General features: G+C 35.6%; 1 pseudogene; it reads right to left on the minus strand.

Moving 5' to 3' along the window:
• Positions 1–208: 208 nt before the first annotated feature.
• LOC116481881 (ATP-dependent RNA helicase DDX3X-like) lies at positions 209–1,278 on the minus strand (annotated as a pseudogene).
• Between the last annotated feature and the right edge of the window lie 24,015 nt (positions 1,279–25,293).

Consider the following 25,293-nt stretch of genomic DNA (forward strand, 5'->3'; position numbering starts at 1 on the left):
CTGCTTGCATGGCTGCTGCTGACGCTGGAACAGCTGGCACCACTATTTTGTCAGTAGTCTCTGGCACCAAATCCTCCACTAAATCTGCCACTCTTAGAACATCCATAATTACTACCCTGGTAGTGGTGTTCATAAGCCATGTTTTCTAACCAAGGTGGCACTTCTTGTTTAGCTTCAACAAGAAGATGCAACAAATCCTTAGTGATATTTATGTTCCTCTCATATCCAACATCTGATCAGCTTCTTCTAACACCAAGTATTCATAAAAGTTTAATCCAATCTTTCCTCTTCCCATCATATCCACTAGATATCCTGAAGTGGCTACTAACAAGTGCCATCCACCTTCTAAGGCTCAAATCTGCTGACCAATAACAGCACCACCATGAATCACGCAAGGAGGAACTCTAGATCAGTATGAAAATTTTCTTGCTTTCTCATTGATCTGTATTGCCAATTCTCTTCTTGGTGCTAATACCAAGAAGATTGGGTATTGTTTGCTGCGCCCTCACCTTTAATTTTCCTTCATGGCCCTCAAAGCCTCCTTTGGACTATCTGAATACATCTGACTCAACATGGGCAAGAGAAATGCTGCAGTTTTCCAGACCCTGTTTGGGCACAAGCCATTAAGTCTCTTTTCTCTTTTATAATAGTAAGAGCATGCTTTTGCACTGGAGTCAGGCTAGTATAATAACCTCCATGTTTCCCATGATAGTTTCTCGCATCTCAACATCACTGAAACTTTCAATATGTGGAGGACAATTGCTGTCTGTTGCCTCAACTAGAATGTCATTGTATTTCTCAAAATGAATCCCAGTGTTGCCTCCAGAAAAGAGTTCCTATTCCAAGCATTCACTTGGTGGGAGTGGTTTTGACCAATCATCTTCATCTTATTTGTCACACCAGTGACTGTTTTCACCACGTGCTAATTTGCTAAAGCCACTTCTGTCACCATGGCTGCCAGTGCCATCATAATCACTCCATCCACAATTATCAAACCTTCCCCTTGATCCACTTCCGTGATCTCTGAAGAAACGAGACTTAGTGCTTGAATCATCAGGAGATTCAAAACTGCTGTAGGCATCCTTATCTTTGCTAGAACGCCATCCTAAACTGTCTTTATGGTAGAATCCTTAGTAGCTGCTCTGTTCCTTAACGAAGATGGATATAGCGCCCTTTGCTGGCTGTATTTCCCCCATTCTGATTATCTGAATAGGCCAGGTCTAGGCCAGCAAACTGCTGGTCCAGCCCAAGCCCATTTTCAATCACCACATGACTCATCCCTGAAGAGTACACAGGAGTCTTCCACTGCTGAGCTAATATGTTTGTTTCACCGCGAAGGCCCTCTCATGAAAGAACTGTGGCTCTATTTTATCTGTCTTTAACAGAAAATATGTGTAAGAAGGCAAAACAACTATGTTCAGTTTAGTAAGAGCTGTTAAAAGTTAACATTTATTTTGTCAAATATAATTGATTATCTTTAATCAGCCTCACACCTCATATTACCAACTTAAGCATTTAGTCAGTATTTTGAAAGTCATACATGGCTTATTAAACACAACTTAATGAATTAGAGTATTATCCCAATCTTATAAATGAAGAAATTAGAACAGAAATTTTAAGCATCTTGCCCAAACTACAGTTTGCTACTCAGGAAACAAAGCTTTGCATCCAGGTAGTTTGACTCTAGAACCTACCCATGGCTTTAACTAGTAGTTTCTCAGATCCAGCCACATGAACTTAAATTCTATGTTTATCCATCTATGACTATCATAATAACCCTAGGAAACAATTGTTTCACGTTCTGATGTTTTAATCTTTAAAGCGTAGATATTATGCATTGCCTGTAGTAGTTTTGAAGTAGATGAACTACTACCTATAAGTGTTTTGTTGTTGTTGTTGTTTTGTTTTGTTTTGTTTTTGAGATGGAGTCTTGCTCTGTCACCCAGGCTGGAGTGCAGTGCCGCGATCTTGGCTCACTGCAAGCTCTGCCTCCTGGGTTCACGCCATTCTCCTTCCTCGGCGTCCTGAGTAGCTGGGACTACAGGCACCTGCCACCATGTCCGGCTAATTTTTTGTATTTTTAGTAGAGACGGGGTTTCACCATGTTAGCCAGGATAGTCTCAATCTCCTGACCTTGTGATCCACCTGCCTCAGCCTCCCAAAGTTCTGGGATTACAAGTGTGAGCCACCATCTGGCCCACCTCTACGTTTTTTAAAGCACATAGTGTTTTCAGAGAAGAGGCTGATCAGATGAATGCTTAGACATTGTATGAAGCCTGGTTACCATAATGAATTAACCCCAGTTCTGGTTCATATTCTAAGCCTTAGGGTGTCCCAGTATTGATTCCAAACTAAGATAGTTAAGCAATATTAACAAAGTTCCCAAGAAACTGGAGAAAATATCAGCATACTGGCTAACTAGTATGTTGTCTTCCTACACGGAAAGATAAATTTGAGAACATATGAAAGAATAAGTATTACTATATAGTCATTTTCATTTATTTTTTATATATTGCTCCTTGGATAAAAATTCTAATCTATGCCTGAGAGACTTGATTAATATTGCATCTATCCTTGATGAATCTATCTTGTTGAACCATCAAAATGCAAATTAACCTCCAGTTACGTTTGTGAACAAATAATTTCACTACAATATAATAAATTATCAAAGAATATATATATAGAGAGAGAGAGTGCCATGAGAGCAGGTTGGGGAGAGGACCTCTGCCTATCTCAAAGAATTGCGAGGAAAGTAGAGATAAACAGAATAATTTTCACAAAGAGATGCTTGAGCTGAATCCTAAAGAATACAAATTATCTGAAGAGGAGAAAAAAGGCAAGCACAGAGAACAGAGTATGCAGGAACAAGGAAGCCTAAGTAATACACGGTTTTTTTTTCCCACTAACTGCTAAATAACTTTCGAAGTTAAGAAAGCTAATGGTATATCATTAGGCACCATTAAAATTATCTTGAGATTTGACAATGCCAACTGAAAAATTTCTTCTGCAAGGCAGAGCCAGTTACCTTTTATAATATCAATTTAGATTCACACAAATAAAGACATTCTCATGTCTTCCTGGCATTCTTCTCAGGTTCTCTCAGCCAGCCATCAAAGTCATGTGACTGGACACTAATCTGATTACAAACGATCAAAGCCTTTCCTAACTGTAACACGTCAGATCAAACTTGGTGTGCAGTGTTTCCTGAATCATTATTAGCAAGGAAAAAAATTTTTTTAAATTTCTACTGTATACACAAGCTAGTACATAACATTTTGACCCAGCAATACTAATGCAGTCATTTTTATTTCAGGAAGGCTTTTGATGAAATATTCAGCTTTGTTTTATTACCACAATTTTTAAAGCAATGTGCTCAGTTCATGTCTGAGACTTACCACTTCAGTTCAGAGAGGGAAATGTGGGAAGCAATAAGGGTCAAGAATGAGTGGAGAGATAAAGGGCTTGAGCTACAGGGAGGGAAGATATAAAGATCAAGAACTGAGTGACAGCAAGTTCAGAGTGAGGGGCACAGTTAAATGAAGATTATGTATGGAGTGTAGACAATCCCCTGTCTCAGAACCTTGTCTACTGCTGGTAAGTAATTACTGATTCTCAAGACCACAGAATGACAAAAAGAACTCTGAAGCATTATTCCATTAACAAAATATCTTCCCATGTTTGTTAGTCATTAATATTTTTAAAGTATATGCAGTGCAAAAATAACAACAAAATAGATAAAATTTTGCTATGAAACTATAAACTAGTGTAGCTTTCCTGAAATAAAACTATTTTTATGTAGATATTACAGTTTGATGTTCGATGAGGTTTTTTAAACAGTGAAGTTGAACACAGAAGCAAATAAGTTAAGCAATACTAATACTTTAAACAGAATAATTTCCATTTCAATAATCTTATCCTATACAGAAGGTAATTTTTTAATTGAAATGGATTGTGTCCTTATCCCTACCTTTGAATGAATCCCTTCCATTTCCACTTATGACTGAGAAGAGAAAATCAAAGGAAAAATAGAATCGAACAGTAGTAAACATTCCAAAGTAAATGTTTTCATCTGTAACAAAAATAAAAATAAAAAAGAAGAAAAAAAGAATTAATAAATTGTCTGCCACCTCCCTCAAAAAAAAACCCTCTGGTATTTATTATTATTTTATTTTTATAATTTATTGTTCACTCCCTTTACACTAGGGCTTGTGCCAAGCACCAGAAATACCATGAAGAATAAAATATACTGAGAAGATGACTTCATAGAATTTATAGTCGAGTAAAGGAGATAGTACTCAGATAATTACATGAACATGGAATGCAGATGTGTTGAAGAGTTGTAAAGGGAAAAATCAGGATAAGAGCGCATTGCAGGGAAACACAAGCCAATTTATGAGACCAGGGAGACTTTCCTGAGAAAGGGACATTTAAGAAGAAGCCTAAAGTGATCCTAAAGTTGAGATTATCCAGAAGAAAAAAGATTATGTTTCTAGACAGAGAGAAAAGTATGTGCCAGTGCTCTGAGATGGGAGCTTGTCTTGTTTGTGAAACTAAAAGTAGGTTAGCAAGGCCCCAGTATAACCAATCATGGAGTGTGCCATGACAGAAAGGCAGGGCCATGGGGTGCTTGTTACACTTCGGCCTATGACCATAAGCAACTGCACTATTGGATAGAAAACAGCTCACAAAATCTTACATTGACCTGTGAATGGGAGATGAGGCCAATTTTCCATGGAATTCTGAGCTTATCAATCTGCCTTTGATTTCACAGGAGATTATTTTTTACATAGTGCAATTAACAGGAAACAATAACTAGAGGCTACACACCAGCAGACACCACTAATTTCAACTAACTATAAATAAGTACGTACCAAGAACATCCAATTTCCCACAACTCTACAGAGACTCTCTTGTCAAGGTTATCATGTTGTAGGTCTGATGATTACTTACCTCCCATGACAACTCAGCAGCATTTGTCAGAAATAATCACTTACTTCTTGAAATGCTTCTCTCAGCTCATAACACTTTGCCTTCCTGGTTTTCTTCCTACCTCAATAGCTACTCTTCCAAGTCTCCTTGATGCTCCCTTTCCTCTGCTCCAACTCTCAATGTTGAAATGCATCTAAAGCTCAAACCTTTTCTCTTCTCTATCTACACATTCTTCTACGCAGTCCCATGACGATAAATGTCCTTATCTCCTAAATCTTTACCTCCAATTCTGAGCTCTCACAGTTTCAGACTTATATATACAACATGATGTCTCCACTTCGATGCAGTCTTTACACAGTCATCTCAAATGTAACATGGCCAAAGGGACCTTAATTTCCCTGATGTAGGGTAAGACCTAAAATTTCAAGTGCTACCTTGACATTTTTTAACTTCACAGGGCCCGAAAGGCCTGAGTTCTCTTGCTGTCGCCAGATATGCCCCTACTCAGTAGGAAAGGTTCTCTGCCCAGCTAGTTCTTCTGTCAGCTATTGCATTCTACCCCGTCCTCAACCTAACAGGTTTCATCTCCCGGCCAACCCATACAATTACTCAAGCAAGGCAATCCAATCCTTCTGCAGGAACCAGGGGACATCTCACCCTCCCGTTACTAACAAAGCCTGCCTCCCACAGCCCAGTTCACTCAGCTCCTGAGTGCAACACCTGTGTGGCCCTTTACAGCATGCAGTGTGTTGTGGCTGGATGATTTCATCTGTCCAGTGTCAGATGTTGTGTGCTTGAACATCCCCTACAATTTTGGGCACGAGATTCTTCCTTCACCAATGGAATGAATAGGAAGTGGTCATAACACCTCCAAAACTAACTTTTCCTCTGATCTGCATCTTAATACATGGTGCTATCATTCAATAAGCTGTTTAAGCAGATAAATTCTCTTTCTTATCTTCCTCTCTTACTCACATCCAATCAATCTGAAAGCCTTTTCAACTCTGCCTCAGAAACATAATCCCAAACTATCTGCTTCTCTCCATCTGCATTACCTTCTATGTTTACCTAATGTTATCTCTCATCAGAATCACTACAGGGACACCCTAGCTGAACTCTCAGCCTTTACTTTTACCATGAACAATTCACTGTTTACGTAAAAGACATTTTTTAAAACTCTAGTAGTTTTCCATTATGCTTAAGATATGAATTCTTTCCCAGGCTTATAAAGTCTTAAGTCATTTAATTCTGCCTGCCTCCTTAACTTATCTTGCCTTATGCTTCACATCACTCACTCATTTCAAGCACATTCAACTTCTCGTTTCCCTAGAACAGGATAAGCTGATTCTCGTCTTTGGCTTCTTACACTAGCTGTGTTTTCTGTCTGAAAAGAGCCTTCTTCTTATCTTGTTATGGCTAGTTAATTATTATCATTCAGATCTCAGTTAAAACAAGAGCTCCTCTTAGCTACATGTCCTTATCTATATCATATCACCTTTTAATCTTCTTCATACATTTATTGCCATCTGTTATCTATTTACTTACTCATTTACTTGATATTTTTGCCCTCTACCAGGTTGGAAACTGGGGAGAGTTAGTGCCTTGATTGGCTTATTCACCACTGCAATCTCAGTATCTACAGCCATGCTAGACATATAATGGGAAATTAATATATAATGGCTAAAAGAACAAATGAATGAATTAAACAAAGTAATGTAATAATTAAAGCATAAATTTATGATTTATACAGGCCATTATTCAAATCCCATTAGCTATTTCGTGGAGATATTAGGAATTAAACCAGATATAATGAGTTTTAAATTTCTAAACATCTCCTAGAGTATACTACCTACATAATAATATAAATTACTATCAAACCGTTCAGTTGGCTTCTCAAAAAAATCAGGAGACAACACAGAAAAGTAAAATTAGAATCATAAACTCCAATTCACTCAGATCACTTAATTGCTAGACAGTTTTTTTTAAAAAAAATTGAACAGTAATTGTATAACTTCCTTTTTAGCATCTAGTTCAAAATCTATTTGTTAAATAATAGCAAAAAAATCATCTATAAATAAGAAGCATGTAAGAGATAAAGTCTTCACAATTTATTTGACTAAGTTGTAATCTTATTGGCTATTTTAAAGCATATTTCTCAAACTAGGCTTAAGGCTCACTACAAGTGTGTAGAAATATACAAAAGTCATAGCACCATTTCTCATGTCAAGGTGCTTGGAATCGCAGTAAAGCAACTTAATATGCAATTTTAAAAAGCTGAAACAGAATTTAACTTGCCTTACACTTTTGAGCTGTTATACAAATGCTATACATTTTACATTTTTGGAAAATAATAGTCTCTGACAGTTATTTGTATTTCTGCATGGTCAGTGATAATATCCCCTTTGTCATTTCTAATTGTGTTTATTTGGATTTTATCTCTTTTCTTTTTTATTAGTCTAGCTAGTGGTCTATTTTTTTTTTTTAAACCAACACCTGAATTTATTGATCTTTTGAATGGTTTTTTGCATCTCAATCTCCTTCATTTCAACTCTGATTTTGGTTATTTCTTGTCTCCTGCTAGCTTTGGGATTGGTTTGCTCTTGGTTCTCTAGTTCTTTTATTTGTGATGTTAAGTTGTTAAATTGAGATCTTTCTAACTTTCGGGTGTGGGCATTTAGTGCTATAAATTTCCCTCTTACCACTGTCTTAGCTGTGTCCCAGAGATTCTGGTATGTTTTATCTTTGTTCTCATTAGTTTCAAGGAACTTCTTAACTTCTGCCTTAATTTCATTATTTATCCAAAAGTCATTTGGGAGCAGGTTTTTAATTTCCATGTAATTGTATGGTTTTGAGCAATTTTCTTAGTCTTGGTTTCTAATATTATTGCACTGTGGTCCAAAAGAATGGTTGGTATATTAGTTTTTTATTTGCTGAGAATTGTTCTATGTCTGGTTGTGTGGTCAATTTTAGAGTACGTGCCATGTGGTGATGAGTGTATATTGATGAATGAAGAATGTATATTCTGTTGTTTTGGAGTGGAGAGTTCTATAGGTGTCTATCAGGTCCATTTGATCCAGTGCTGAGTTAAGGTCCTGAATGTCTTTGTTAATTTTCTGCCTCGATGATCTGTCTAGTCAGTGGGGTGCTGAAGTCTCTCACTAGTATTTCGTGGGAGTCTAAGTCTCTTTGAAGGTCTCTAAGAAATTGCTTTATGAATCTGGATGTTCCTATGTTGGGTGCACATATATTTAGGATAGTTAGATCTTGTCGAATTGAACACTTTACCATTATGTAATGCCCTTTTGTATCCTTTTTGATCTCCGTTGGCTTAAAGTCTGATTTTTCTGAAATTAGGATTGTGACCCCTGTTTTTTTCTGTTTTCCATTTGTTTGGAGATTTTCCTTCATCTCTTTATTTTAAGCCTATGGGTGTCATTGCATGTGAGATGGGTCTTTTGAAGACAGCATACAATTGCGTATTGGTTCTTTATCCAGCTTGCTACTCTGTGCCTTTTAATTGTGGCATTTAGCCCATTTACATTCAATAACATGTATCTAATAACCTTTTGTTAACAAGAAGAAGATAATTTTATTATGAAACATGATTTTCTCCATGGACTTGTGTATAACACTTAAACAAAACATTTATCAGAAATAGGTATTGAGCATTTTTCTCCAAAATTATTCCCCTTTACACTATCCCCAATGTATAACATATAATATATGACAATAGAAAGTGCTTGATGATTTTAGGTTATAAGAGTATGTCAAGTCCAACTTTTCATCAAAAATAAAATTCAACATTGGACTCAAGACTTTAACATGTAAAAGTAACTGCTTTGAACTTCCTTTTCTGTGTGAGATTTGAAATTTTTATGTTCGTTTAATGCTATATAGTACTCCACTGTATGTATATGCCATACTTTTACCTATGGTTGATGGGAATTGAGGTGTTTTTAATGTGGACTATTACCAACAGTGATGCTATGAAATAGTCTTATACTAGGTTTTAGATGCATAGGTCATAGAGTTGTAGGAAATATGCATGTTCAGCTTTAGTAGGTATTGCCAGTTTTCAAAAGTGGTTGCAATAATTTATACTTCCACTAACACCATATGAAATTCCAATGGCTCCACATCTTCAATTACTTTTGTATTGCTGTAATTTTCTATGTTAGCCATCTTATCAGGTGTGTAAAAAATTTTATGGTTGTTTAAATTTGTATTTTACTGATGACCAAAGCTGAGCACCTTTTAAAGTTGCTCACCTTTTAAAACAAGTATTGCACCTTAAGGTTGATCACCTTTTAAAACACTTTTTGTACAAGGTTACTCACTTTTTAAAACACTTACTACACCTATTGCATTTGATGATCAAAGCTGAGCATCTTTTAAATATTTATTGGCCATTTGGAGCTATTCTTTTATGAGCACTTAACATTTTTGCTCTTTTTTTTTTATTGGATTACTTGTTTCTTCTAATTGATATTTAGAATTTTTATATATATATTTTAAGTATGAATGTTTTATCAGTTATATACATGTAAGTATAGTCTTCCACTATGTCACCTGAATTTTCTGACATTTGAGTGATATCTTTTGATGAACAATAGTTCTCAATTTTAATGTACTACAATTTACCAGTATTTTCCTTTATGGTTAGTACTGTGTCCTCTAAATAAACAATTGCCTACCCAAAACCCATGAAGATATTCTCCTTGGATTTCCTTTAGAATATTCATTGTTCTACTTTTGACGTGCAGATCTACATTCTGTACAAAATAATCTCTGTGTATAATGTGAGATAGGTATCAATATTCATTTTTTGAACATATTTAATTGCTTGAACATAATTTATTTAAAAGACCAGCTTTTCTCCCACTGAATAGAAGTGGCATTTTGTTTTAAATCAGGTGGCAGTATGAAGATGTGCAGGTGTTTTTCTGGATGCTATTTTGTTACATTGGTCTGTTTGTTTGTGTTTCATTATCACGATGTCTTGATTACTGTAACTGTATAGTAAAGTACTAATGTGTTAGTGAAACTCTTCCAACTCTTTTCTCTTTCCTCGTAAAGACTGTCTTGACTATTCTGAGTTCTACAAAGTTTTGAATTAGCTTTGCATTTTCAACAAGAAAATCTGATCAACTTTGAATGAGATTGCATTGAATGTAAGAATAAATTTGAGCAAAGTTGACATCTGAACAATATTGAGTTTTTAATTCACAACCACTATATATATGTCCATTTACTTAGGTTTTCTATTCTCCCCAATGACTGATAAGTTTTCTGTGTAGAATTAAATTATTCATAATACTCCATTTCAGATGCTATATTGATGATATGAATTTTTAATTTTATCCTATCTCCTCTGGTATATAGAAACACAATTGATATGTGTATGTTGATCTTGAATCTGGATGACTTGCTTCTTCACTCATATGTTCTGAAAATATGTCCATAGATTCTTTAGGGTATTCTGCAAACAGCATCAGTCATCTACAAATTGTGACAATTTCATCTCTTCCTTTCCAATTCTTTAACATTTCATTTTTCTCTTGCTTTTTTTCTTTCTCCATGTCTTATTTATCTTAAAATATCTAATTGACAAATAAAGATTGTACATATTGAAGTTGTACAACATGATTTCATATACATATACATTATTCAGATTGTCCCTATCAAATTAATGCATCCATCAGTACTCATGTTGTACAAGAGATCCCTAAAACTCAATTATCTATTTTTTTTTTTTTTTTTTTTTTTTTTAGACAGAGTCTCCCTCTTTCACCCCGGGTGGTGGGGTGGGGGGGCATCTCGGCCCCCCCCTCCAGGGTTCACGCCATTCTCCTGTCTCAGCCTCTCCGAGTAGCTGGGACTACAGGTGCCCGCCACCACGCCTGGCTAGTTTTTTGCATTTTTAGTAGAGACGGGGTTTCACTGTGGTCTCGATCTCCTGACCTCGTGATCCGCCTGCCTCGGCCTCCCAAAGTGCTGGGATTACAAGCGTGAGCCACCGCACCCGGCCAAACAATTATCTTATAATGAAAAGCTGGTAGCTTTAATAAACTTCTCCCCTTTTTCCCCACTTGCCAGGCCCAGACAACTACCATGCCACTCTCTCTTTCTACAAGTCAGACTTTCATAGATTCCAAGTATAAGTGAAATCATTCAAAATTTGCCTTTCTGTGCCTGGCTAATTTCACTTAACACAATGTCTTGCAGGTTCATCTATATTGTCAAAAATAGCAGAATGTTCTTCCTTTTTATGGCTGAATAATATCCCATGGTATATACCAAATTTTCTTTATCCATACATTCAATGATGAACACTTTGGTTTTTTCCATATATTAGCTATTGTAGATAAGGCTGTAATAAACATGAGGGTGTAGATCTATCTTCAAGATACTGATTTATTTTAAATATAAACACAGAAGCAGTATTTCTAAATCATATAGTAGTTCTATTTTTAATTTTTTAAGGAACCTCCATACTGCTTTTCATAATAGCTGTACTAATTTGCACTCCCACTCAAATATATGAAGGTTCCCTTTTCTCCACACCTTTGCCAACACTTGTTATCTCCTGACATTTTTATATTAGCCATCCAACAGGTGTAAGATGATATCTAATTGTATTTCTCATTTTAATTTTTCTCATAATTAATTATGTTGAGCATCTTTTTGTATACATGTTGGTCATTTGTATGCTTTGGAAAAATGTCTGTTCATTTATCCTATGCTGATTTTTTATAAGGTTGTTTGTTTTCTTGAGTTGTGTGAGTTCCTTATACATTTTGGAGATTAATCCCTTATAAGATACATGGTTGTCAAATATTTTCTCCCATTCTATAAGTTGCCTTTTTATTTTATTGTTTTCTTTGTCATGCAGAAGCTTGTTATTTTGATGTAGTCTCACTAGTTTACTTTTGCTTTTGATATCTGTATTTTGGGTATTGTATTAAAAGAATCATTAATAAGACTAATGCCAGAAGGCTTTTTTCCCATATCCTAGGAGTGTTTTGGTTTCAGGTCTTATATTTAGATCTTTTATCTATTTTGAGTTGGTTTTTGTATATGCTATAAGATAAAGGTTCAACTTTATTCTTTTGCATGTTGATAATTCAGATTTTTCTGTGTCCTTTGTTTAAGAGAGTTTCCTTTCTTTGTTGTGGACTTTTGGCACTCTTGTTAAAGATTAGTAGACCATATATGCATGGGGTTATTTCTGAGCTGTCCTTTCTGTTCCATTAGTTTATGTGTCTGCTTCTAAGCCAGAATGATACTGTTTTGGTTACTACAGCTTAGTAATATAGTTTTAAATTTGGGAGTGTAATGCCTGCAGCTTTGCTCTTCTTTTAAAAGATTGCTTTGGCTATTTGGAATCTTTTGTGGTTCCATGTGAAGTTAAGGGTTGTATTTCTATTTCTATGAAAAATGCCATTGGAATATTGATAAGAATTGCATTGATTTCTAGATCACCTTGGGTAATATGGACATTTTTATAATATTAACTCTTCTTATTCATGAAGATTAAATATGTTTCCATTTATTTGTGTCTTCTTCAATTTCTTGTATCAATATCTTAAAGCTTTCAGTGTACAGACCTTTCAGCTCCTTCACTAAATTTACTTTTAAGTATTTTATTCTTTTTCATGTGTTTGTAAATGAGATCATTTTCTTAACTGCTTTTTCAAATAGTTCATTGTTAATGTATAGCTATGCAACTGATTTTTTATATTAATTTTGTATCCTGAATGTCAAAACCAGATTAAGATGCTACAATAAAAGAAATTACAGGCCAAAATCCCTAATGTACATAAATGCAAAACACTCTCAACAAAATATTATCAAAGCAAATTCAACAGCATACTTAAATGATCATACACCATGATTAAGTGGTATGCAAGGATGGTTCAGCATCACAGATTAATAAATGTGGTAAACCAACTAACAGAATGAAAGACAAAAAACATATGATCATCTCAATAAATGCAGAAAAAATTATTTGACAAACTTCAACATTATTTTATGATTTAAAAAAACTCTCAATAAATTAGGTACAGAAGGAATGGGACATAAAATAATGGCATTTTTGACAAGCCCTCAGCTAATATCATATTCAATGATGAAAAGCTGAAAGCTTTTCCTCTAAGATCGAGAACAAAACAAGGGTTCCCACTCTCACCATTTCTATTCAGCACAATGCTGAAGGACCTACCTAGAGCAATTAGACAAGAAAAAGAAACAAAAGGTGACCAAATTGGAAAGGAAGAAGTTAAATTGCCCTGTTTGCAGATGATGTAATCTTACATACAGAAAATCCTAAAACTTCCACCTAAAAAACCTTTTAGAATAAACAATTTTTTTGCTATTTTTTACTAAAAATTCTAGCAAAATGCTGAATAGAACTACAGTACGTACAACATACAAAATACATGTTAATTGCTTGTTTGTGTTACCAATAAAGCTTCTGGTCAACTGTAGGCTATCAGCAATTATGTTTTTGGGGAGTCAAAAGTCATATATCAATTTTTAACTGTGCAAGGGGTTGGTGCCCCAACCTCCACATTGTTCAAGAGTCAACTATAATGATAGTGAATTATTGTTTTGCTCCCATTTCAGAAGAGAGTGTTATAATCATCATTGAACATACTGTACAGGACCCTTGCAATTACATTTCACCCACTAAGTTAATTGTCCATTAGCTTGTAATATATATGGTTATCATCAGTTCTTTTAATGGTTAGCCTAAAAATTACAATATTCATCCTTGACTTATTAATGCAGTATTTCTAGAGAACAAAAAGATCTTATCTTAATTTCATTTACCCCAAAGCTGAATTTGTGATGAAACCAGGCACTTCTGATGGCTGAGGAAGAGCAAAATTTCAACTTGACAATCATAGATGACTGCTGAAGCAGATACAACCACAGAGGCAAAAATCTGATTATAAGGAACCTGAACTCCCTGACTTGAACACCTGCAAAGGACAGGGATTGGGGCCCTTAGGTACACTACTCTGTACCCAGGAGTTACAGATCACTAACACTCTGAACTGTGACTTTTCTGGTGCCCCATTCAGATGTTTTATATGATGTATGTGGTTTTTATTTACTCTGTGGGCTTGCACAAGCCACCCTAAGACCTTCATGGTAAAATTTCAATCTTGTCTCAAATTGACAGTTTAAACCCTTAATAAAGCCTTATATTTTAAAGCGCACACACACACACACACACACACACAAATGGACATTTACCCCACTCCTGCTTTTGTGCTATTGTGGTCACACATGGTGTTTCTTTTTTGTTGTTGTTTTTCTTGTTGTTTTCACTGTCATACAGATATTTATCATGAAAACAGAATCAGAGTCTGACCTTCCTGACTTGAAGTACGAGGTTTTAGGGGTTTTCTATTTGTCTTTTGTATGTTTTTTAAAAAATCATTTGTGTTTTTAATCAACAAATGAAAACTGTATACACATATGCTTCCTGATTTATAATGGGGATACATCCCAAGAAATCTATTGTAAGTTCAAAATAATGTAAGTCAAAAATGCACTTAATAAACCTAGCTTACCAAACGTCATAGCTTAACCCAGCCTACGTTAAACATTCGTGGAACACTTAGTCTACAGTTAGGCAAAATCATCTAATACATAGCCTACTTTCTAATAAAGTTATTAGAAAGGATTTTTATTCAAAAATCAAAATATGGTTTCTACTTAATGTTTATTGCTTTCACATCATTGTAAAGTTGAAAAATATAGGTCAAGCCATCGTAAGTCAAGGAAAGTTCGTATATCGCAATGGTGTACATGATATTTTGAAATATGTATACTTTAATAGCTATAGTGAGCTAATTAACATGAAATATCTCACATTCTTATCATTTATTTGTGGTGAGTAGATATAAAATCTACTATTTTAGCAATTTTTAAGTATACAATACACTATTGGAAGGGTCTCCAGCTAAGTTAGTTTTCTTTCTGAACAGACATTTCTCACTAACAAGTGCAGAAATTCCCTGTGAACAGGGGAAGCAGTAATGCTGACAACAAAACTCAGATGTAAATTTAGAATAAAAAAGGGTTCATGGTTGACTGCTTTGGGGTATACTTCCATAATCTCTCAAAAAAAAATAAGGTATTGTCCTCTGGAGTATTTTGATGGAAAATTTTAGGAAGACTTGATAATCTGTAAAAGTTGTAGGCTTGAGATCCTAAAAGATCTGTATCTAAATTCATGTATTCTACAGAAGTTTACTTAATGACTCCAGGTTTATTTTTCCTTGTGAGGTAAATGTTGTAATACACATCTACCTCACAAAGGTGTTGTGAGAATTCAATGATATATTATTTATAAAGAAAGTATTGATTATCTTCCTCCTATCCCAGTGATAGATCACAACAAGAGATTATGAAGAGGGCATGGACACCATGTCATTCTGGAGAGAGACAGAGTAAAACAAAGATGATGATGGGGTAAAGCGCAGTAGCCTGCTATATATTGTCTATTTTTGGTTTTTCACTTACTTTTTATATTTACGCCGTTTATGTACAACAGGATTATAAGCAGCTTGAGTCCAGTGAATACACCATTTCATTTTGCTGTCCTACACTGCACTTAGCTTAGAGGAAATAATCACAGCTTATTATTGATTAATTAATTAATAGGTGAATGGTGAACAGATGATCATCATCCCAAGAAATGGGATTTTATTAATTCTGGGCAACTAGGAAAGTTTTTAACTACAGAGAAATATTGACATGGGCAACAACTTCATCATACAGCAAAAAGTCCTTTTTTTCTTGTTGTTTTTTGTTTTCTGAGACAGAGTCTTGCTCTGTAACCCAGGCTGGAGTGGAGGGCAGTGGTGTGATCTCGGCTCACTGCAACCTCCGCCTCCTAGGTTCAAGTGATTCTCCTGCCTCAGCCTCCCAAGTAGCTGGGACTATAGGCATGCACCACCACACCCAGCTGTTTTTTTGTATTTTTAGTAGAAACTGGATTTCACCATGTTAGCCAGGCTGGTCACGAACTCTTGACCTCAGGCAATCCGCCCACCTCGGCCTCCCAGTGTGCTGGGCTTACAGGCAAAAGCCACCATGCCCAGCCCAAAAAGTCTTTTTATTTATTTTTTAAAAAGATATTGCCAAGTTTGAGAGGGCAAAATGATTCATTTTACAACTGTGACTAGTACCAGATCACAGATAACATATGTATAAAAAACTTGCTTTTGTGGTAGTAACAGAGGCAGTTGGAAGAAAGCAAGTAGAGAAAACGACCAACTGTTGAAGCTTTTATCACCACTTTGTTCAAACATGCACTAGAACAATTTGGAATGATATTAATTTTCAACTTAAACCTGTAATGTAATATCTCAAGAATTGTTACAGAAAGACTGAATAAATATATATGAGAAAGAGCTCTATAATGTAATTATATTATATATTAGAGAAAGAGCTCTATATTCCAATATAACATTTGATTTAGGCATACCTCTCTCCTAGAAGAAAATGCAATTCAAGAGGCAAATTCATGATTTCTTTTTCAGTGGGTTGGGTGAGCTAGCTTACACTAACTTTCAAAACCTCAGCTTATGACCAAAATTCTGCAAAGAAGTTTTATATTATGACCCAGAATGTGCATGTTAATGTGCTTATTTTAACAGCAGCCTCTCTACAAGTCTCCTAACTTAACCTTATGGGAAAACACTTCCTACCACTAAGGGCATCTACTTGATTACTGATACTTTGATCATGGAGATTTGGGCATGCCACTTGATAGAAATTTGAACAGCAATTATATTTTTCAAAAAGAGTTTTGCATAATGTTAAGATAGATTGCATACATGACTATCAATTCTTCCCTTCCCATCAAAGGGGATCCAGCCTTTGAATCTTGATTATTCATGTGACTGGCTTCACCCAATATAACATTAATAAGCGCAATACAAGCAGAGGCTTGCCAAGAACTTGGTTTGTTTCTAATGCTTAGAAGAAGAATGGTGTGTGCCATATTTCTGCATTTAGAACTCACGTGGAGACATGTGTGGCCTAGTTGCTCCTCTTTCATCTCAGGCAATAACGAGGCATGGGACTGAGGCCATCCAGGACCAGCCAGCCCTAGCCAACACACAAGCTGATCACAGATGCATGAGTAAGCCTAACTGAGACCAGCCAAGACCAACCTAGAATAGAACTGCTCAGCAGCAATAAAAACTAAATAAATTGTTACCTTAAGCTACTTTTAGAGCTATTTGGAAGTGTATTTTTGTGCAGCAAACATTTACTAGCAGATAAAGTGGTGATTGTTTATCTTTGTTTTATTGATGTTTTAAGGAAATTGTTTCTATTAAAAGGAAATATCTGGTCTTTGTCATGTTAAATCAAGTTTAGCCTGAAGTTGCCTCCTTAAATTTGCAGCACAACCCCCACCCTGCAATACTTCAAATTGTTTCACCTTTTTTGACAGAACCAAGGTATATCTTAAATGTACTTGATTCATGTGTCATGTCTCCCTAAAATATATAAAACCAAACTGTGCTCTGACTACCTTGGGTACATGTTCTGAGGATCTCCTGAAGGCTGTGTCACAGGCCATGGTCACTCACATTTGGTTCAGAATAAATCTCTTCAAATATTTTACGTAGTTTGACTCTTCTCCTCAACAGAACTCACCATTTAACCAGTTAAGTATTTTGAGTTAGTTTGGGATTAAATACGAGAGTTTTAACAGGGAGCTGAAACAATAGTAGTTTCATCAAAAGTTGATTCTTGGTGCATGTATATTTTCTATTATAATGAACACAGATAATGATGCATATGTCTTTATCTAGATTAGAGAAAGGAAGAGACAAACATAAAAATTTTGGAAATGAGATAAAAAGATATTGATCTCACTGATGTTTCTGAATCTAAGACTGAACTCAATTATTAGTTGTATTTACTGTTTATTAGATTTACTAAGAAAGTTCTTGAAGGTATTTACAGCCATAAAATTATTTGCAATATTCAATAGCAAGGGACTTAAACACAGTCCAGATTACTCCATCACAAAATGCCAAAAACGATTAGGACCTTAAAGGAACTATCCAAATAGGTTTAAGATATCACTTAGGCCATAAAAATGTTCTTAAAATTCACACCACAGAATAGCTAAATGACACATCAGAAACAAAAGCAAAAAAGTCACCCTAATTCAAGGCAATTACGTTAGCAATTCAAAATAAAATGTTAAAAGTGACCAAAAAACAAATGCAAAATATTTTAATGACTTTAAACGGCTGTATAATTTCCTCATCATTTCACTTGGCAGAGTTAAGATGGCATTTAACCTAAAATCACATCATTAAAAAAAACACTGCACCATGATGCTTTTCTTAATATGCATCCTCAAATTAGCATACAGAGAAAAATGAAACTATAATAGAGATGTAAATTTAATCCCTATTTAGGTCACCAGACATTTATTAGCCCTACCACAGGTTAATACACATGCATTTGCATCTGTTTCTAAATGCTAATTATGTGACCTCAGAACACTCACTTATGGGCTTCATTTATTGAAAAACAAATCCCTATGATTTGATCATAGAATAACTTTTAGTGTCTAACTTTACGTAGTATATTACAGTTTTCAAAACATTTTTATAAAAAGTATTTTATTTACAGCAACTATATATCATAGATATTAATGTGTATATTTTACATTTAAGCAAGTTGGAGTTCATAAGGTTGAATTATTTGAAATGTACAAATAGATAGTAGTGAATATTTAAAATACATTTTTAAAAATATGATCCAGAAAAATAGTTGGCATTTAAGAAACATAGGTATGGTATCTATCTTACATGTATATTAGGAGTGGAGAGTTTTCTATGATTAGAAGCAAACAGTTGTCAAGCAAGCGTTCTGATTTTTGTTAAATCTTATAGGACAGAAAGATAATAGAGAGTTTCATTGCAAAGATATAAAACTACTCTAAATAGTTTAAGCAAAAAGGAATCTAATAAATTGGGTTTTCCAAATTATTGAAACACTTTGAGAACTAGTGCCTGGGCAGGCCTGGAGAAATGACTCCAGGAAAAGCATTACAGAACTCACCTGCCCAGTGGTAACAGTGCCCAGATTACTCTTCTCCATTATCCAGCCAGAGTTCCAGATCAGCCTGAATACTTCACCTCTGGGAAGACTTTGCAGAACCTAAAGATTTATGCCACCTCTATAAACTGCGTAATATTATTACAATGCATATTATGTTCTATTTCACTTACAGTCGGCCCTCCTTATCTGTGGGTTCCACATATATGGATTCGACCCATAGTAAAATGAAAATATTTGGGGAAAAAATTAATGTTTGTGTCTGTACTGAACATGTAGACTTTTTTCTTGTCACTGTTCCTAAACAATACAGTATAACAACTATTTACATAATATTTACATTATATTGGGCATTATAAGTAATTAAAGATGATTTAAGTATATGGAAAGATGTATGTAGGTTGTATGCAAATACTGTGCCATTTTATATAAAGCACTTGAACATCACAGATTTTGGTATCAATGAGGGGTGCTGAAACAAATTGCCCATGGATACGAAGGGACAGCTATATTTGTTTCAATGTGTACCTCTCCTAAACTCAGTTCTTAAGCATATAGTATCTTTATAGCTATATACCTAGTGTCTATCATAGACCCTAAACTATGGTAGGCCCTCAATACATTTTATTGTTATAGGTAGATAGATAGGCATGAGTGGGGCAGGAGAGGGCTCTCCCTCCACCCACTAGAAATGTCAAGTGATGTTTCGAAAATTGTCACACTGCCTCTCTAAAAATGATAATTCAGCAACTGGGGAGATACAATCTTCTGATGGTCCACACCTGTTAACATTAAAGTGTTATTAAAGGCAGACCCCAGAAAAAAGAAACTTCCTGGGCATGCACAATAAGAGATAAAAACGGCAAAGTATGATCTTCCACGTACCCCCAATTGGAAAAAAGAAGAAAGCTTCAGGTGGGCATATGTACTCTTCCTAAACACACTGTGCATGCCCACTTCCCAAGGGCAGGGAGGGCTCTGCACATACGGGAAGAATCTTGGGAAAGAGGTGAACCAATAAAGTCCAAGGATCATGGCTGAACGGGACATTTGACCTTCTCTCTTAAACCTTTATGTGCCCGCTTGGGTCTCTTCCAACTGCACCTTCCTTTCTTTCCTGTTCTAAGGCCTTTTTAAATAAACTTCCACTCATGCTCTGAAACTTGCCTCAGTCTTGTTTTCTGCTTCATGTCCCTCAGCCAAATTCTTTGTTTTGAGTAGGCAAGGGCTAAAGTTGCTTGCAGACGCATACAGATTTGCTACTGGTAACTTGGGATAATTTAGATCTCTGCCACCGCTAACAGTATTAAATCTTTATTTCATATCAGTCATAATTTTAAGCAATTTACATGAATTAATTTAATACTCATAATTTCCCTGTGAAAGAGGTCTGTAAGGAAAATGGCTGTGCTTCAGTCAGGAGTAGGACGAGGTAGACATCCAGTACAGTATGACACAGTAGGTTTGGAACCCAGGAGCACAACCCCATGCATTACATAGTGACCTTATATGCCACTGTTATCCCCACATTGCCTAGACACTCACATAACTGGAAGGCACAATGTTCCTGGTTTTTGCAAATCCAACAAGCCCACTGGTGGCTCTACCCCTTAGCATTAACCATCCCTGGAGCAGGTGTCATAACTGTAGAAATGTAAGTTACGGCCCTTGCAGAGCACACTGCTCAAGCCTTGAATAACACCTGAGTTGCCCTCGTTCTGTTAACAGATGAGGTTGATCAAACCAGGAAGGTGGTACTGCAGAACCGTATGGCCCTAGACATATTAACTGCTGCCCAAGGTGGCACCTTTGCTCTTTTGGGACCACAATGTTGTACCTTCATCCCTGACAATCAACAAAACAACAGCAGCTTTCCAAGGAGTTTCCAAGGAAATCAAGGCAGTTGAGAGCCTTACTCATGAATCCCTACAGGCATGGTGGGTTTCTGGGCTCTGGCCTATGCTGGATCCTAATAATAATGGGCAGCATAGCGGGAATATTAGTCATGGGTGTTGCTTCCTGTATTGCTGCTGTGGCCTCTGGGTCCAGGGTTCTGCCCTGTGGGCATGTCTCCCCACTAGGAGAACTCCCTCAGCGTAGGGGGTGGAGTGTAAGAAAATGGCTGTGCTTCAGTCAGGAGTGGGCTGAGGTAGACATCTGGTACAATATGACACAGCAGGTTTGCAGCACAGGTGCACAACCCCGTGCATTATGTAGCCATTTAATATAACCAGTTTGAGCTCTTACCTGGCTTTGAGCTACTATTGCCTGTGAATAATATAACTGTACTGCTGACTCTCTAGGAGAGAGAGAATAAAGCCATGTCCCAACTTCCTACAATCCCTCAAGAGTTCTTTTGGCTACCCGCCACCCATCCCCCAACTCCTCTCAGACCCCAGCTCAGGTTAGAAACTGACAAGATTTTATTTGAATATAGGCAGCCTGGATCCAGAGTTCACATGCTAACTATTGAGGTACCTTTCCTCATTGTAAAGATAATGTCTCCCAAAGATCACACCTTTAGAAGGTTAGAGGAAAAGCAATAAGAAAAACTAATGGAATAACAGTACATAAGAAGACTGAAGCTCCAAAGATTCAATCAAGCTGTAGAGATTAAGCTAACTTAATGGAACTTTACAGGAAAGATTTAAGGGCCACATATTGATGCAAATAATCATCTATCACAGATGATTACTTTTTTACAATCACACACAGAAAAAGCTAGAACCTTTTTTTAAAGGCTTTAAATGTGACACTAAAAATAATTCAGATATGATAGATCATGATTTAATGTGCCTTTTGAGCTCACCACTCCCTGATATAAAGCTTAATTAAACAAAGTGCATTTTTGTTTTTGTTTTGTTTTGCCTTTTTTATGATTTTTATTTTAAGTTTGGGGTACATGTGCGGATTTGTTATATAGGTAAACCTGTGTTATGGAAGGTTGTTGTAGATTTGTGAGTGGAGATTTGGAGGACCATTGCTAGAGAATACAGTCTTTCAGGAAGATAAGAAAAAAGGGCTATTGTTTTTTTAAACAATTAAATATTTTTCAGTAAATGTTGGGTATTAAGAGGACTGAAAAATAAAAGCAATAAGAAAGTAACCAATTCTCTTTCTCCATTTAAAATGTGATTTCAGTGAGAAATTCCTAAAAAGAAAGGCAGCATGAGAAAGAAGACAAAGGGAAGATGCCAGACAACCTGGAAATTGGATAATGGAGACCCAGGGAGGGTATAAAAGAGAAACCACTTTGTAATAATTTATATTGATTATTCAATAGATTTTGTGGAGTAGTTCAATATTCTCATAATCCATTCTTTGTCACCTGAAGGAAAGGTGAATGAGATAGCTCAGAAGTTCCGTAACAAGGCAGTGGCAGGTTTGAGGCTATTGCTTTGTGTTCCTTAATTTACCAGCCTTTTGTGTGTATGGTGAGGATTCCTGCCCTCTTAGCCACTAGTAAAAAAAGAAATAAAAAGTATCAAGTTTTTTTTTTTACTATCAAGTTTTTTCTTTACTTAGCCACCTCTGTCACCAAATACATTCTTACACAGATACAGTCTTAAAATATTTTCATAGTACAAAGCTATCCACACTATTTGTGTTGAATACAACACATGTATAGACAAGCAAGAAACTAACATGAGTAACAAGTGATGAGCTAAAGATGCATTCTCAATTAGCCTTTTGTTTTTATAAAGGGTGTGTGGCTGTTTTTCATGTCAGTGATCGTTGGTGTGAAACCTATATAGAGTCAGGAGAACATACTCATAGTAACCATATATAATTTGGGACTAAATGATGCTTTTTCAATTTCATTGTGTATAAAATAGATTTAATTATGTTGAAGATGGTGTACAGAAGTGAGTTACTTAGTTACTGAATGAACTAGCCAAAATTTCAGCATTCATATCTCATCAACTGTTGCTATTTATCATCAAACCTGTAGTAACTCTCAGGAATCTAAATTTTACTGACTCTTATGTGACAAATGCACAAGCCACAGAAGTATTCACAAATTTAGAAATCTACTAAGCTCTCAGAATATATATTTCCAAGATAAGGTGAACTTATATCCCCTGGGACAAACCTGTGTTACACCAATTGACTCAGCATTATAATTAGTAATGCCCTTTCACTATTAATATGCTCTTTTTTAGATGATGGATTAAATGGCTTTCTGGGTCATTGATTACAAGATTCTATCTTATAACCATATTTTAATATTAAATATTTATCAAGATGTTCATGTACTATGTCAGCAAAAAATTACTAAAGGTATATAAGGTGGTTTTGACCTTGCCTCACAATTATTTACTAAAAGACTAAGATGCTCTCTCAAGTAAATACCTCACTTTGGTAAAGTTCCATTACTAAAACTCTCAAGTATCTGAACTTTTCATTATGCTTCCCTATACTTCTCTTTCAATCCAGTTTGTCAGTGCCTGTGCACAGCCTAATAGAGCAGTTCTCACAGTATTAGGGGTCATCAACACTCTGTCAGTAAGTACATGACTATTTTTAAAATAAACTAAAATGCCATTTGTCTTTTTCACTCTTATGCTCTAATGAATGTCTGGTACAGTTTTCCAGAAGTTACATGATGTGTGATGATATCACTCTGATAGCTAATGGAAAGTATGATTGCATATTCTGTAATGTTCTAGAAGTTTCTGAGGTATAGGTTTAGGGTATAAAAGGGGGCATGTTCAGAGATTAACTCAATTTTTTCTCAGTACTTCTACTGTGTTTTTACTAAGTACCTTTTCTTATATTTGCTATAATCTGTATAAACTTATTGTCATACAATAAATCAATATGTTAAAATTCCAATGATTTTTTTATGCCTACACAAAAACAAGTAGTAATCTTGTTTTTCAAAAATGTTTGTAAATTTGGTGAAAGTTTTCTATAGTTTAATTTTTATGTGGAGCTGTTATTATCTTAGGATTTTAACATATGTAATTCCAAAATTAAAAATGCATATTTATTTTTTTTCCATCAATTTTATTTTAAGCTCTGGGGTACATGTGCAGGATGTGCAGGTTTGTTACACAGGTAAACATGTGCCATAGTGATTTGCTGCAAGGATCAACCCATCACCTAGGTATTAAGCCCAGCATCCATTACCTATTCTTCCTGATGGTCTCTCTCCCTCCACCACGACCCCCCAAGAGGTCCCAGTGTGTGTTGTTCCCTGCCATGTGTCCCATGTGTTCTCATCATTCAGCTCCCACTTACAAGTGAAAACATGTAGTGTTTGGTTTTCTGTTCCTGTGTTAGTTTGCTGAGGATGACGGCTTCCAGCTTCATCCATGTCCCCACAAAGGACATAATCTCATTTCTTTTTATGGCTGTATAGTAATCCATGATGAATACGTACCACATTTTCTTTATCCAGTCTATTATTGATGGGCAATATGGGTTGATTCCATCTCTTTGCTATTGTGAATAGTGCTGCATTGAACATATATATGCATGTACTGTATCTTTATAATAGAATGATTTATACCCTGTCATAGGATTGCTGGGTCAAATGGTATTTCTATCTTATAACCATATTTTATCTTATATCACCTGTATATTAAGGTGTTTCTATCTTATAACCGTATTTCTAGATCTTTGAGGAATTGCCACACTCTTCCACAATGGTTGAACTAATTTACATTCCCACCAACAGTGTATAAGTGTTCCTGTTTCTCCACAACCTCACCAGCATCTGTTGTTTCTTTAATTTTTAATAATTGCCATTCTGATTGGTATGAGATAGTATCTCATTGTGGTTTTGATTGGCATTTCTGTAATCATTAGTGATGTTGAGCTTTACTTCATGTGTTCAATGGCTGCATGAATGTCTTCTTTTGAGAAGTGTCTGTTCATGTCCTTTGCCCACTTTTTAATGTGGTTGTTTGCTTTTTTCTTGTAAATTTGTTTAAGTTCCTTGTGGACACTAGATATTAGACCTTTGTCAGATGGATAGATTGCAAAAATTTTCTCCCATTCTGTAGGTTTTCTCTTCATTCCGATACAACAGCAAAAAAACCCTTCAGGCCAATATCCCTGATGAAAATGAATGTGAAAAATACTGGCAAACCAAATCCAGAAGCACATCAAAAAGCTTATCCACCATGATCAAGTTCAGTTCATCCCCAGGATGCAAGGTTGGTTCAACATATGCAAGTCAATACATGTAATTTGTCACATAAACAGAACTAAAGACAAAAACTACATGATAATCTCAATAGATCCAGAAAA

Source organism: Hylobates moloch, unplaced genomic scaffold (assembly GCF_009828535.3).
Source record: "Hylobates moloch isolate HMO894 unplaced genomic scaffold, HMol_V3 SCAFFOLD_2, whole genome shotgun sequence".
NCBI lineage: Eukaryota > Metazoa > Chordata > Mammalia > Primates > Hylobatidae > Hylobates > Hylobates moloch.